General features: G+C 35.1%; 1 long non-coding RNA gene across 1 annotated transcript in view; it reads right to left on the bottom strand.

Annotated features, from left to right (window-relative positions):
• Positions 1 to 7,283: 7,283 nt before the first annotated feature.
• The window catches only part of LOC138159156 (uncharacterized), a 12,254-nt gene continuing 4,688 nt past the window's right edge, over positions 7,284 to 14,849 (bottom strand). The window contains exons 2-3 of the long non-coding RNA XR_011167824.1: positions 9,706 to 9,893; positions 7,284 to 7,415 (exon numbers count right to left, since the gene is read on the bottom strand). This is a non-coding gene — a long non-coding RNA (uncharacterized lncRNA). The remainder of the gene's footprint in view (positions 7,416 to 9,705; positions 9,894 to 14,849) is intronic.

The following is a 14,849-nucleotide window of genomic DNA, read 5'->3' as shown; positions in this document are numbered from 1 at the left end:
ATTTTTATATATTTTTTATTCATGTAGGTGCTGTATTTGTTGAATAGCTATAGGCTAAGTTATTTTATTAGTTGTGATTAAATAAAATTTATTAAGTATTAGTTACAGATTATCATAAAAGTTGTACATCAAAATAAAAATCCAGAACATTGAAACTGTTACTATATAGTGCAGCTAAAATAGACTTGTGTGGATTATACTTAGGAAGCAAAGTGAGTCAAATTTATCTTCTAGTGATCCAATACTCTTCTTTCCTCATTCAAGATGAAACTGATTAAATTTTGCAAGCTATACAGAAAATTAATGCCAAATTTGCAAGACGTGAAGGGAGCATTACATGAATTAGGGGGAATACATCAAATTAAGAGAATATTGTTTTAGGGAATTTTTTTGTTTCTTAGCATTTTATCCCTGCATTAGCTATATTGAGTTATTACCCATGAAATTTGTATTGATCTAAGGTAGGAATCAGCAACTTATAGTAGAAATGCTAAGGGTAGCACATAAGTTGATTTTCAATGGCAGGATGAATAATTACCACCACTGGCAACTTAGGTAAAATTGAAAAGTAGATAAAGTTTGCCTTTGGTTCTTACCCCATTCTTTTTTACAAACTTCTGTATTTTTGTGGACAGAGGGACTCTGGTTTCTCTCCCCCAAAATGTTCCCATTCTTGAAAATAACCTATCCTTCTCCTTATCCTTCCATTACAAGTCTAATACTGTTTTTCCTGAAACTAATTTGGCTATGGAATCCCCTTGGTTTTAAAATATATTTTAAAATATGAAAGAACCTATAATCCCCATCCAGAGACAAAGAAGGGAGCACTTGGGGATTGTTGAACACATTTTAGAGCAAAATAGGAGTTAATCTTATTTCCATTTGGAATAGTCAACTCCCCACAATAAATATTAGATACCTCAATACATCTGTGACCTCACACTTCCAGTGATGTAGACTGCAATGCCACCATGCCTGCGTTGTACGTAACTTTTTTATGTATGTAACTATGTAACTTTTGTGCATCTCCTCTGTCAAATCCACTCTCATAGATCCTATGAAACACTCAGGCCTTCCATCTACCATCGTTCAGTTGCACCAGGTGACTGGCCCATCTTTTTTTCTGGGCATACATCTCTGATAACATTCTTCACTCCACTTCTCCCGCATGATTCCTCATTGCTAATGTGTTGCAGCCTGCTCACATCCATCATACACCTCTCCATTTGGGTGATAATCAAATTCAGTTCTTCAGAGATGGGATATTCCATAAGTCATGGTCACACAACTTCATCAGGAGTCAAGTCAAATCAAGTCAACAAACATTTATTTTTAATCTTAAAAACAACTTTATTCTTCTTGTTTCATTTTTTTTGTTTGTGTTTTCTTTTGTTTTTTGCTTTTTTGGAGGGGGAAGGTAGGGCAGTTGGGGTTAAGTGACTTGCCTAAGTTTACACAACTAGTTTTTTGTGTTAAAATTCTGAAGCCAGATTTGAACTCAGGTCCTCCTGACTCCAGGGCCGGTGCTCATTCACTGTGTCACCTAGCCGCCCCTCAACAAACATCTATTAAGTACTTACTATGTGCCAGGTACTTTGCTAAGTGCTGGGTATACATGGGGGAAAAAGCCTCTACTTTTAAGGAGCTCACAGCCTAATGAGAAATGTTATTGTTAAAAAAAAAAAAAGATGAACTGAGGCAGGGCAGAGGGGATGCTCATTAAAAGTACTATATAGTTCCTTAAAGGCAATCCAGTCTTAATTCCCCATGCTGTTCAATTCTGGAACCATTTCATCATCCAGTATACATACATACAATGTGTGTATGTATATATGAAACATATATACAGTCCATGAATTGTCCATTTAACCTATTATGGTCAGGAGAATAGGCAACCTTAATCCACCTCCTTTCTCTTGTGTACGAGGTTAGGCTAAAATCTTTTGTGTGGTTATATATCTCATTTAAGAGTCTCTGTGGGGTCCTGAGACTTGATGTAAGCAACACAATGTCATTCACAAATAAGAGCATCTGGAAAACTTCACTGTCTAAAGAAATCCTTCCATTTGGACTTTGTAGTAGACATTCTCAGTGACAATGGCAGACATCTTTGGCACAGAATCACAGAATTAAAGAGTTTCGAAGTTGGAAGGAACCACAGTGGCCATTTAGTCCATTCAATTCCATGAAAAGAATTCCCACTATAACATATATGACAAATAGGAGTATTGTATCTTTTTGAAGCCTTCCAAGGAGGAGGAGCCCACTATGTCTCTGTGCTGCCCATTCCACTTTTGAACAACTTTAAATGTTTGGAAGTTTTTCCTGACATCAAGACTAACTTGGCCTTTTTGCAGCTTCTACTTATTGTTCCTGGTTTTGCCTTTTGTGGCCAAACAGATTGAGTCTCATCCCCTTTCCATATGACAGCCTTCAAATACATCCAACTATCATGTCCTCCCTGAGATCTCTTCTCCAGGATAAACATACTCAGACCCTTCAAATGATCTTTATGGACTCAAGACCCTTCACTACATTGGTTGCTTTCCTTTGCACGTTTTCTAACTTATCAGTGTCTTTCTTAACCTGTGGCACCCAGAGCTACACACCATACTATAGAGAGTGCCTGATGAGAGCAGAATGCAGTAGAATTACTACTTCTCTATTCCAGGAAGCTATTATTCAATGCAGTCCAAGATGACATTTTTTTTTATTAGCTTCCACATCAGACTCCTTATTCATATTGAGCTTGCAGTTCACTGAAACTCAAATATTCTTCTCAGAACAGCTACTAACTCTGCCTCCCTCCTTTTGTAATAATGGCATTGATTTTTTTCCTACACAAAAGCAAAACTTTATGTTTTCCCCTGTGGAATTTCATTTTGTTAGATTCAGTTGCTTATTCTAGTTCATCAAGAGCCTTTTAGATGTTGACTCCGTCATCTAGTTTATTGACTATGCTTCCCTGTTTTATGTTATCCACAAATTTGATGAGCAGCATATCATTTATGCCTTTATTCAAGTCATTGATAACAAATGTTAAATAACCCAGGACTAGACAATGATCCTTTGACTACTCCACTGGAAATATTTTGCTGTGTTGATATTCAACTATTAAAAGCTACTTTTTAAATCTGGCTATCCAACCAGCTGTGCATTCTTATAATTGTATTATTGTCCCATCAGTATCTCTCCATTTTCTCTATAAAAGTTCTGAGATACCAAAACAAAAAATTTGTACCATGAAATAGTTTGCCTATTAGTTCCAAGTTTCTCCACATTTTCTCCTCTGGTCCTTGGAAAACATATAAATTGTTTAGGGGAATAAACTTGAAATATTTCTAGTGTGGTAGAAACCACCAGAACATAAACTCTGTTAACGCCTTCAAGAAGCCAGAACTACCTTCATGGCACAATTAGGAATCAGAGTAGTACTTTTGATACATTCACAGTTATAACCTCCTAAATTCCTAATCCTCATTGGGTTGGTAAAGTGCAGTTAAGGAATCAAATAAACTCTTAACAAGGGACTTCATTTCTCTTGTTCAAGGATTAGTCTAGTTAAGTTTGGAGAGGCATATTAACAGGTTGGTTCCTGAGTGGTAATGTTTTTATTCATAACAACTCAGAGACTAACACCTAAGATAAATAGATAGATGATAGATAGATAGATAGATAGATAGATGATAGATAGATAGATAGATAGATAGATAGATAGATAGATAGATAGATAGATAGATAGAACATTTATTCAATGCTTACTGTCTCCCAGGTTCTGTTCTAAGTGCTGAGAATACAAAAAGAAGCAGAAAGGCAGTCCTTAAGGAGCTTATATTCTAGTGTATGTATGGAAAGACATAAAAGGAGTGTGTATGAGTAAAGACTAAAAAGTGTGTATGGAGGAGTAGGTATTTATATAATTGGACCAAGGTGGGAAAGTCCAGAGAGTCGGGAGTGAAAGCCATAGCCAGGTGAGTATGGATGGCATGGGCACTTCCTTAAAAGGCAGTTTGGGGCAGGAATCTGCCACTTGGAGGAAGGAATTGTAGTGATGGAAACATCTCCATCTGTTGAGGTGGAGGTAAATAATTGTTTAGAGTCACGAAAAGTGTTGGGAGAGAAGTTATAGAATTTGCAACCAGGGGGGCGACTAGGTGGCTCAGTGAATGGAGCACCGGCCCTGGAGTCAGGAGGACCTGAGTTCAAATCTGGCCTCACACACTTAACACAAAACTAGCCATGTGATCTTGGGCAAGTCATTTAACCCCAATTGCCCTACCTTCCCCCCTCCAAAAAGAAGAAAAAAATCTAAAAAAAAGAATTTGCAACCTGTATGAGTAAAAAGATTTTCCACACTGAAATTATAGATCTTTAAAGCATTGAAATACATTATTTCATTTGTTTTGTGCTATGGTTCTCTAGTATGTAATGCCAACCACAGCAGCACACCTGAGGACTACTATTGTGAATAATTTTAAGAGTCTAATCGCACAGTATAATGAACTCTCTATTTATTCAGCAGTAAATTAAAGCATAACATTTATATCATCCTTAAGCAAAAAAAATTTGTATATCTATATCTACATATAAACACACATATAAAGCACTCAGTATATCGTATGGTGCATAGATATATCATTGCATTCAGTAACATTCTCCAAAATACTTGTTTAGACAATTAGGGGGTCCCAGGCTAGGGTTTTCCCTGGTGCAACAACACATCCTTAAGGAGTAGCAGAAAATACCATATCATCCACCCCTACTTCACAGTAAATCATAATCTCTTAAATCAACAGCAGTGTCTAAGTAAAGTCCTCTCCCATCTTAACTCAGACTGACTTCCAAACCCACCTCTCCTGCCTGCAGCTTCTGTTTCTGGAAAAACAAAGCTTAACAGGGCTGCAACAATATGTATACACATTACCCACACCATCATCTCAATTCACTTTAAACAGCTCTTAAAAGGGGCTTAAGCTAAGCCTCCTTCCCATGGGTGGATCTCCACTCTCAGACAGGGCTTCTGACTAAGAAATTAACACAGATCAATAGACAAGACTTCTATCTGAAAAATCAACACAGACCAACAGACAGGGCTTCTGTCTGAGAAATTAACGGAGACCACAGAGGGAGCATTAACATCACAACCATTCTTTCTATTAGGCCTCCTCACAAGCAAGTTCCTCTAGCCTTTCATGCTTCTCTCTCTCAGCTCTGCTTCTCTTTCTACTCCTCCCTCTCCCTCCAAGCAATACAATATATACTGTTTTCAATCAAAGACTCTTGATTCAGTCAAAGGCTCCTGATTCAATCAAAGATTCTTGATTCAATCAAAGGCAAGACTCAATCAAAGACACTTGATTGGCTAAAACTCAATCCAGAAAAACAGCAAAAAATACTACTTTGCTTGCCATTACAATTCACTTTACTAAAAATGACCAAGACCTCTTCTGTAATTTATGGTTTGAGAGTAGCTAGGAACCCTTATGGTGTACCTATGTGGAGCAGTGGATAAAGCACTGGATATGAAATCTAGAAGATCTGAGTTCAAATCCAGTCACTTACTAGCTGTGTGACCCTTGAGTAAGTCACTTAACCCCTGTTTGACTCAGTTTATTCATCTATAAGATGGGAGTAACAATTGTACCTACCTCCCAGGATTGTTGTGAAGATCAAATGAGATAGTAATTATAAAGTGCTTAACCCCGTGCGTGACCCATACTAAGGGCTACATTAATGTTGTTTAATTATTTTTCAGTCATGTTCAATTCTTCATGACCCCTTTTGGGCTTTTCTTGGCAAACATCCTACAGTGGTTTGCAATTTCCTTCTCCAGCTCATTTTACAGATGGTCAAACTGAGGCAAACAGGGTTTAGTAACTTGCCCAAGGTCACATAGCTAGTGGCTGAGGTGGGATTTGAACACAGGAAGAGGAGTCTTCCTGACTCTAGGCCCACACTTTATCCACTATGCCACCTAGCTGCCTCATATCAGCTTTGGTAGTAATAATAATAATAATAATAATTGTTGTTGTTATTGTGATTATTTTGTGACTTTCCCATGGTCACATAGCTATTTGTCACAGGCAGGATTTGAATCCAGGGCTTCCTATTCTCAAGACTGATCCCCTATTCATTATACTACACTATTTCTCACTTGGAAAGATTTCTCATCTTGGAAAGAAAAATACTAGAACAAAATTTTTAAAGGGTTATAAAATGGTATTTTATTTTTAAAATTCCAGAATAAGTTATCAACACATTAAGGACAAAAGTTAAACAGAGAAAGGAGTGTTCTGCCTCTGTGCGAGACAGAAGACCAGATGCTCTTGTCTCTCCAGAAATTGTTGTTGTTTGTCCTTCAATTTCAAATCTAAATTTTGGTGGCTCTAGAAATGGGAGGATCCTGGAGTCTAAGCATCTGTCTAGGGCTTCTAGTGAAGTACATAAAAGGAAGTCAGAGGATTGTGATGTTCAAAAGGAAAAAGTTTTAGTGACACACTAAAAGGGCAATGACAATCATAATATCCAAAGCTCAGGGACTGGGATATCCCTTGGATCAACAGCATTGCTTCTTTTTATGACCTTGAACCATAAATTTGATAAGTTCTGTGTGACATACTTTAGCTCTTATGAAATAATCTTGAAAGTGAAGAAAAGTTTTTTTGGTAACACACACACAAATTAATTCTTTCATATCATCTAGGATATGAACCTGGGATCTCTTGTACCCAAACTGAGAATCATACTCCTGGGCCAATATGCCAAGGCCTTGGAGTATATGGGTGTGCAAAGAGGACTTGACACCTCTGGTGTGAGGGCTTGCTAAACATTTTTCAGGGCTTCTCATTCATCTTTGGTGTCCACCTGCCACCCAACTCTCACCTGTGGCAAGAAGCTGTAGCAGGCCCAATGGCCACACCTTGGTAAAACTGCCTCAGCAAATAGACTAAACTAGATCGAGGGTAATCAACAGGTCCCAAACCTGTCAGTGAATTAGGGAGATGTCCACTCTAAGCATGTGAAGACGTCCCCCAGTGGAATGGGCAAATGAGAACAATTTGTTCCAAAAGCTGTGAAGGTGTCCGAAACAGGTGCTGTGAAGTGCTTAGATCAAGGGTGGGGAACCTGCCACCTCAAGGCCACATGTGGCCCTCTAGGTCCTCAAGAGCAACCTTGACTGAATCTAAACTTCACAGAACAAATCCATTTAATAAAAGGATTTGTTCTGGAAAACTTGGACTCAGTCAAAAGGCCACACCCAAAGACATAGAAGGCGGAATGTGCCCTTAAGGCTGCAGGTTCCCCACCCCTGGCTTAGAACTTTGTCTTACATCAAAGATGCCGAGGTCATGCAGTGCACCCTGGGCCATCACCAGTCCTCCTGACTTCTGTTTTGCTACTGGACTTCGATGACTCTGGAAGAGAGAAAGAGGCTGACTTTGTGTAACTCTTGCCTCATTTAAATCCAATTCACCCACAAGTCAAGATATCACCCCATGATTTAATTGGTCCTCTTCAAAAACAAAAGAGAAACAATAGTTTCTTCTACTTGTCTTTTATCTTCTTGGAATATGCAAACAGCTAACAGACTTTCTGCTCAATAGTTACTACCTGCTCCTCAATTAAAGTGATCTGATCTAGATTATGCTGAAATGTGCTACATACTTCTGGCTTGTCTTTCAGATTTCTACTAACGTGTACTACAATTTCTTTCATTTTCAGATTCTTCAAGCTAGTCAGAATATTCACATTGGGATACTGTTACTAATATAAATAGAAGACCAAATCTTTTTTTTTTTTTTAGACCAAATCTTCTTATGATTGGAAGTTTACAAGGTCATCAGTTCTGTGGTGGTGACTGGGGAAGGGGAGAGGAAGAACTTGATCCCCCTCTCCCTTCCCCCCAAGGGAAATTCTTTTTACCACTACTAGATTTGCTTGTTGGAAGTGCTGATGGACTGTTTGGTTCTGAGTTGGCTTACTGTAAAATAACTAGGTTGAAATGAAGTATTTTTTTTAAATGCACAGAAGAGAAGAAAGTTTAGAAAGAAACACAGATTAGTTCTAAAATAACATATAGAATTTGTTATGCACTTTTTTTTAAAAAAAGCCAGCAGAATGAAATGGAAAGTTGTGTTTTCATAGAGAATTCTCTTTTTGTGTTTTATTATGTGTACAGAAATGCTCTTTTTGGGGTGCTTAAGTTCATAATTACTTTTTTTAAAAATACATATAAGGGTCCAGAGATTTTCCTGATTCTTTCAAACAATGCCAACACATTTCTTCTGTGGAGTCCCTTGATTTCATTCAATGACCAAAGTACTTCACTCCTTTGAAATAAAGAACTTGTTCATACCTACTTTACTCTTCCTATTTATTTAATAGATACTTTAGGCCTTCTATAATTAAATTGATCAGGGTAGGGAAAATACACATTAGATCTGAGCATTGCATTCCCCATGCAAAGTGTAAATTATTAAAAAAAACTTTTTTGGTACTCCATTTGAAAAACTTTGCTTTTTCTTCCCGTCAGAGAGAATCTTTCTGCTGTATTTGAAACTATACTTCCACCTAGTGGAATTTTCAATAATTAAGCATGAAGATGATTTAAACAATTTCCTTAAATATGAAATCATTAGTTCAAACTGTGTCCTTGGTCACAGAGTTTGATACAACAACCAGTTCTAGGAACCTATAGATTCTGATAAAATTTTAATATAATCATTTAAACAGAATGGGAGAAATAAATTGTTTTATACTTTGGAGAAGTTGTCCAAGAATTTGGCTTTAGTATTAGATAATACATCGTTTAAGGATATGTTTATAGGTAAATATATTTAGATAGAAAATGGATTATCTTGGGGTGGCTAGGTGGCATAGTGAATAGAGCACTGGCCCTGGAGTCAGGAGGACCTGAGTTCAAATCTGGCTTCAGACACTTTACACTTACTAGCTGTGTGACCTTAGGCAAGTTGCTTAACCCCAACTGCCCTCCAAAAAACAACAACAAAAAAAAACAAATAAAAAGAAAATGGATTATCTCAATATAAATTTCTTTTCTTCTTTTCCAGGTGAAAGGAAGATGGCACTACAGAAGAGAGGCAAGATAATCAAAATTTCCTTTTTCTCAAAAAAATCTTTAAGGGAAGATAGCATCAATATCACATTCAAGTAGTAATGGTATTCTGGTAAATGCTTAATTGCTAGTTCTTTGAAAAAAAGTTTGTATAATACATTTTTAAGTATTATCCACATTACTAACATTTTCTCTACCATTTTCTTAAGTCTCCATAATCAACAACAACAAAAATCAAATCCTGATTTGTAATATTTCCATATTTCTGACGTGTAACTGCTCACACTGGAAATTTAGCAATTAACTGACAAGCTGACTGCAGCACACCTTTGCATGTAACAAACCAAAATATCTACTAAAAGCTATAGCAAGGTACAGAAAAGTAACTAACTATATAGATAAATGATAGAGTATTTATTAAGCACTTAATTTATACCAAGCACTATGCTAAGCATTAGTGATACAAATATAAGCAAGCAATAAAATCCTCATTCTCAAAGAGACTATATCCCAGTAGGAGAAAGTAAATTATAAAAGAAAACTGAGAAGTAGAGGAGGGAAAATGTGGTTTGGAGATGCTAGAAATATGGTAACAGCTTGGATCTGGGCAAAATTAAGTGAAAACTCACTTGTCAGAGACCATAATTGTTCTCTAATGGTAGAATCCAAAGTTATAATGGAGAGAAGATAGGAATGATGGCTAGAGAGCATAAGGCAGGATTTGGTGATGTTCAGGAAGTCAAGGGGAGTTCTTGATCCAGGCAAGGGAGACAGGACTCCAAAGAAGTCTATCAACCTTTTAAAGAAAAATGATTTCCTGTAATAGACAAATTATTCTCATAAATTGGGAAAGAACACACTCTACCAAAAAGAACACTCTTTAATAACAAAACCCAAGTAACAATAATAAACAGTGAAGTCCCACTCAAAATAATTACAAAATGTTTCCAATTTCTTTGCCACCACAAAAAGAGCTGCTATAAATATTTTTGTACGTGTGGGTCCTTTTCCTCTTTCTTTGATCTCTTTGATCCTCTTTCTTTGACCCACTAGTGGTATCACTGTGTCAAAGGATGTGTATAGCTTTTGGGCATTGTTCCAAATTGCTTTTCAGAACAGACTATTCTTACTCCTCCATTCCATACACTCCACCAAGAGTGTAGTGTATCTATTTCCTATATTCCCTTCAGTATTTTTCATATTTTTTTTGTCACCTTAACTAATATGTTGGGTATGAAGTGATTCTTCAGAGTTGCTTTAATTTGCATTTCTCTAATTATTAATGATTTAGAGTATTTTTTCATATAGCTATTGATAGTTTTGATTTTTCCTCTGAACACTGCATGTTTATAACTGTTGACTATCGATTGGGAATGACTAAACAAATTAGGGTGTATGAATGTGATGGAATAATATTGTACTGCAAGAAATGATAAAGGGGATTGTTTCAGGAAAAAAAAAACAATCTGGGAGAACTCATATAAGTGAAGTGAGCAAAGTGAAGTGAGCAGAACCAGAATAATTTATACAGTAACAGCAATATTGTAAAGATAATAAACTTTGAAAGACTCAGTAACTGTTTAACACAATGACCAACAACAATTCCAATGACTTATAATGAAAAATGCTATTTACCTCCAGATAGAGAATTGACAGACTGTAAATACAAATTTAAAGATATTTTCTGCTTTTTTTTGGTGGTGGTGGTGGGAGGAACATGGCTAATACAGAAATTTGTTTTACATGAATATTCATATTTATAATGGTTCTGTTTTTGGTTGGAGGGGGTGAGAAGAAGAGATTTAAAAACTGAATACAAAATAGGAAAGTCTCATTAAAAAAACAGAAATAATTACAAAATGCATAAAATATTTGGTAATTAATCTATCAAAGTACAGTTAATATCCACATAGATTCAATTACAAAATGCTCATTAAGGAAATAAAGAGAAACTTAAATAGATGGAGGAATATGTAATACTTATGATTGGATCTTGCCAGTATAATAAAAATGACAATACTACCAAAGCTAATTTATAAATTTAGTACCATGTAAAACTACCAAAGGGATACTTAAAAGAGTTAACAAAAATATTAAAAACAATATTCCCTCAATTACAATTAAGTAATTAATTTAATAATAAAATTCATTTGGAGGAACAAAAGATCTACAATATCAAAGTAAATAATGAAAAAAGATAGGAATGAAAAGGGGAGACAGACTAGAGGCCTTTCCAGTAAGATCGAGGATAAAGCAAGGATGTTCATTGTCACCATGACTATTGTGCTTAAAATGTTAGCCACAGTAAAGACAAGAAAAAGAAGTAAGCATAAGCAAAAATAAGAATAGACAAAGAAGAGATAAAATTGTCACTTTTTACAGATGACATGATGGTTTACTTAGAGAGCCCTACATTGACAACAAAAATTAACTGAAATAATAATTGCAGCAAAGTTGATGCATATAAACTAAATCCACATGTATCATCAATATTTCTGTATTTTGCCAACAAAACTCAGCAAGGAGAGATGGAAAGAGAAATTCCATTTAAAACTACAGAATGTATTAGATACTCTGAATCTACCTACCAAGGCACACAGAAGAATTGCATATGTACAACCATAAAGCATTTTTTTTGGAGGGGGCAATTGGGGATAAGTGACTTGCCCAAGATCACACAGCTAGTAAGTGTTAAGTGTCTGAGGCCAGATTTGAACTCAGATCTTCCTGCCTCCAGGGCCGGTACTCTATTCACTGTGCCACCTAGCATTCTTTACAGAAATAAAGACATATCTAAGTAAATGAAAGAATCTCAATTGCTTATGGGAATGTTGAGGCAATGTAATAAAAATGAAAACATGGTCTAGTTGAGTTACGTATTTAGAACCATATGAATAAAAATGTGAAAGAATTATCTTACAGAATTAGAAAAAAAGAATAATGAAATTCATTTAGAATAAAAGGTCAAGAATCTCAAGCAAAATAATGAAAAAAAATGGAAAGAAAAGGGGGATAATAGGAGTAGATATCAATCTATTCTACAAAGAAATAATCATCAAAATATTTTGTTAAGAAATAGAGAACTCCAACAGTAGAACAGTTTAAGTACTCAACATACAGAAGTAAGTGAACAGCATAGTCTGTTTGGTAAACTCAAAGACCCCACCTACTGGGGTAAGAAGTCACTATTTGACAAAAACTTCTGGGAAAATTGGGAAGTAGTCTGGCAGAAACAAGATATAGAGCAAATTCTCATATTGTGCACCAAGATAGACTCCAAATGGATATGTTCACTTAGATATGAAGTTGACATCATGAACAAATTAGAGAAGGAAAGGAAAAAAGATCTTTCAGATCTATGGATAAGGGAGGAGTCCATAACCAATCAAGGGATAGATAGAATCACAGTAGATAAAATGGACAATCTTTCAAAAATAATTTTTAATAATGTTTTTTTCTGAATAATGTGTGAAGACAATTTTTAGCATTCATTTTTATAAGATTTTGACTTCCAAATTTTTCTCCTTACCTTACTTGCTCCCCTTCCCTCTTCCTAAAATGGTAGGCAACTGATATAGATTATACATGTGCCATCATGTAGAGCTTATTTCCACATGAGTCACATTTGTGAATGAAGAAACAGATTAAGAGAAAAAAAACATGAAAAAGAATAAAGTGAAAAAAGTATGCTTTGATCTGCTTTCACAGTAAAAGGGACAATCTTGATTACATAAAACTAAAAATGTTTTTGCATAAACAAAACCCATTGTAGGTAAAATTAGAAGAAAGAAGATAATTGGGGTAGGGTTGGGGAATCTCACCAGCAAGTTTTTCTGCTAAGCATCTCATTTCTAAGACATGAACAGGCAGTTTTCAAAGAAAAGCATTCAAACTATCAATAAACACGTGAAATATTGTTCCAAATCTCTATAGAATACCTGAAATCTGGAACTACATTCCACAAATTGCTAAACTATGCATAATCTTTGAATCAGCAATACCATTACTAGGACCATAACCCAAAGTGACAAAAGAATAGGGAAAAGACACATATGTACACAAATATTTATAGCAACTCTTTTTGTAGTGGCAAAGAACTAGAAGTTAAGGGGTTGTTGATCATCTGGGAAATAGCTGAATAAATTATACCATATTGTATAATAGAATAAATATTAATAACTATAAATTACATCATATTGTATAATAGAATACTTGTATGCTATAAGGAATGATGAAAGTAATGGTTTCAGAAAAATCTGGGAAGACTTGTATAAACTAATGCAAAATGAAATGAGAAGAATCAGGTGAAAAATTTATAACAATACTGTAGGGAGAAATAACTTTGATAGACTTATGAATTCTAATGCAACTACCATTCACCATGCCCGATAACCAATAAAGAAGCATGTTACCTCCAAATAGAGAGATAATGGCCTCAGGGTCATATGAGACACCTATTTTTTGAGCATGACCAGTGAGGGAATATGTTTTCCTTGTCTATGCATATTTGTTAAAGATTTTATTTTTCTTTCTCTTTTTAATGTGGGGGAGGAAGGAGGAAGAGAAAATAAATTTGTTTGTTGAAAAAAATAAAAATAAAAAGGAGTGAAGGGGGAATAGCAATCCAGATCTCAAATATAAAAGCAGCAATCATCCAAACAATTTGGTATTGTTTGAAAAATAGAAAATTAGATCAATGAATGTACTAGACAAGGAAGAAACAGAAATAACTAAACAACTATCTGGTGTTTGATAAACTTTTTTTTTTTAAATAAGTTTTTACTGACATTTTCTTTTCTTTTTTTATATCACCACAATTATTCCATGTATTTCTCCTCCACCTCCTCCCAGAAAGCCATTCCATATCACAAATAACATTTTTTTAAAAAGAGGAAAAAAAAGTCAGCATAACTGATCAATACATTGAAAAAGTCTGAAAACATGTACAATGTGTAGTATCTGTGGACCTCCCAGTTTCATAAAGAAGTAGGTTGGGGATGTCTTCCTATATCTCTTCATTCAAGTCCTGTTTGATCTTTATAATTTTGTTACATTTACTTTTGAGTTTTTGGTGTGTTGTTCTTTGTATTTACATTCCTGAAATTACTGTGTATATTATTTTCTTGGCTCTGCTTATTTAACTCTGCATCATTTCATTTAGATTTCCCCATGCTTTTCATATTTATTTTCCACATAATTTCTTATAGCACAGTAATATTCTACTACATTCATATACCACGGTTTGTTTAGCCATTCCTCAATTGATGGGCATGTACTTTGCTTCTAATTCTTAGCTATCACAAAAAATGCTGCTACAAATATTTGGAGTTTGTGAATACTTTTTTTCTTATCAATGGCTTCCTTGGGCATAATCTTAGTAATGAAGTCACTGGTTCAAAGGGTATGGGGATTTTAGAAATTTTATTTACATAATTCCAAATTGCTTTCCAAAATGGTCGTACCATTTCACAGCTCCACCAAAAATATATTAGTGTGCCTATTATTCCACAATTGTCTGTTGCCATTTTTGGTAACTTTTGCCGATTTTGAGAGTATGAGATAATACCTTAAAGTTGTTTCGACTTGCATTTCTCCCATAATTAGTGATTTGGAGAATTTTTTAGAGTGGTTGTTAATACTTTGTAATTCATTTGAGAAGTTTTTTTTTCATATCCTTTGACCATTTATCTATTGGGGAATGGCTATTAGTTATAGCTCTATGTATCATCTATCTATCTATCTATCTATCTATCTATCTATCTATCTATCTATC

This window comes from Petaurus breviceps, unplaced genomic scaffold (assembly GCF_028583685.1).
Source record: "Petaurus breviceps papuanus isolate PSGF00001 unplaced genomic scaffold, PetGlider_PUasm1.0 175, whole genome shotgun sequence".
NCBI classification, from domain to species: Eukaryota; Metazoa; Chordata; class Mammalia; order Diprotodontia; family Petauridae; genus Petaurus; species Petaurus breviceps.
Note: the sequence above shows the minus strand (reverse complement) of the source record. Positions and strands in the feature narration are given on the sequence as shown.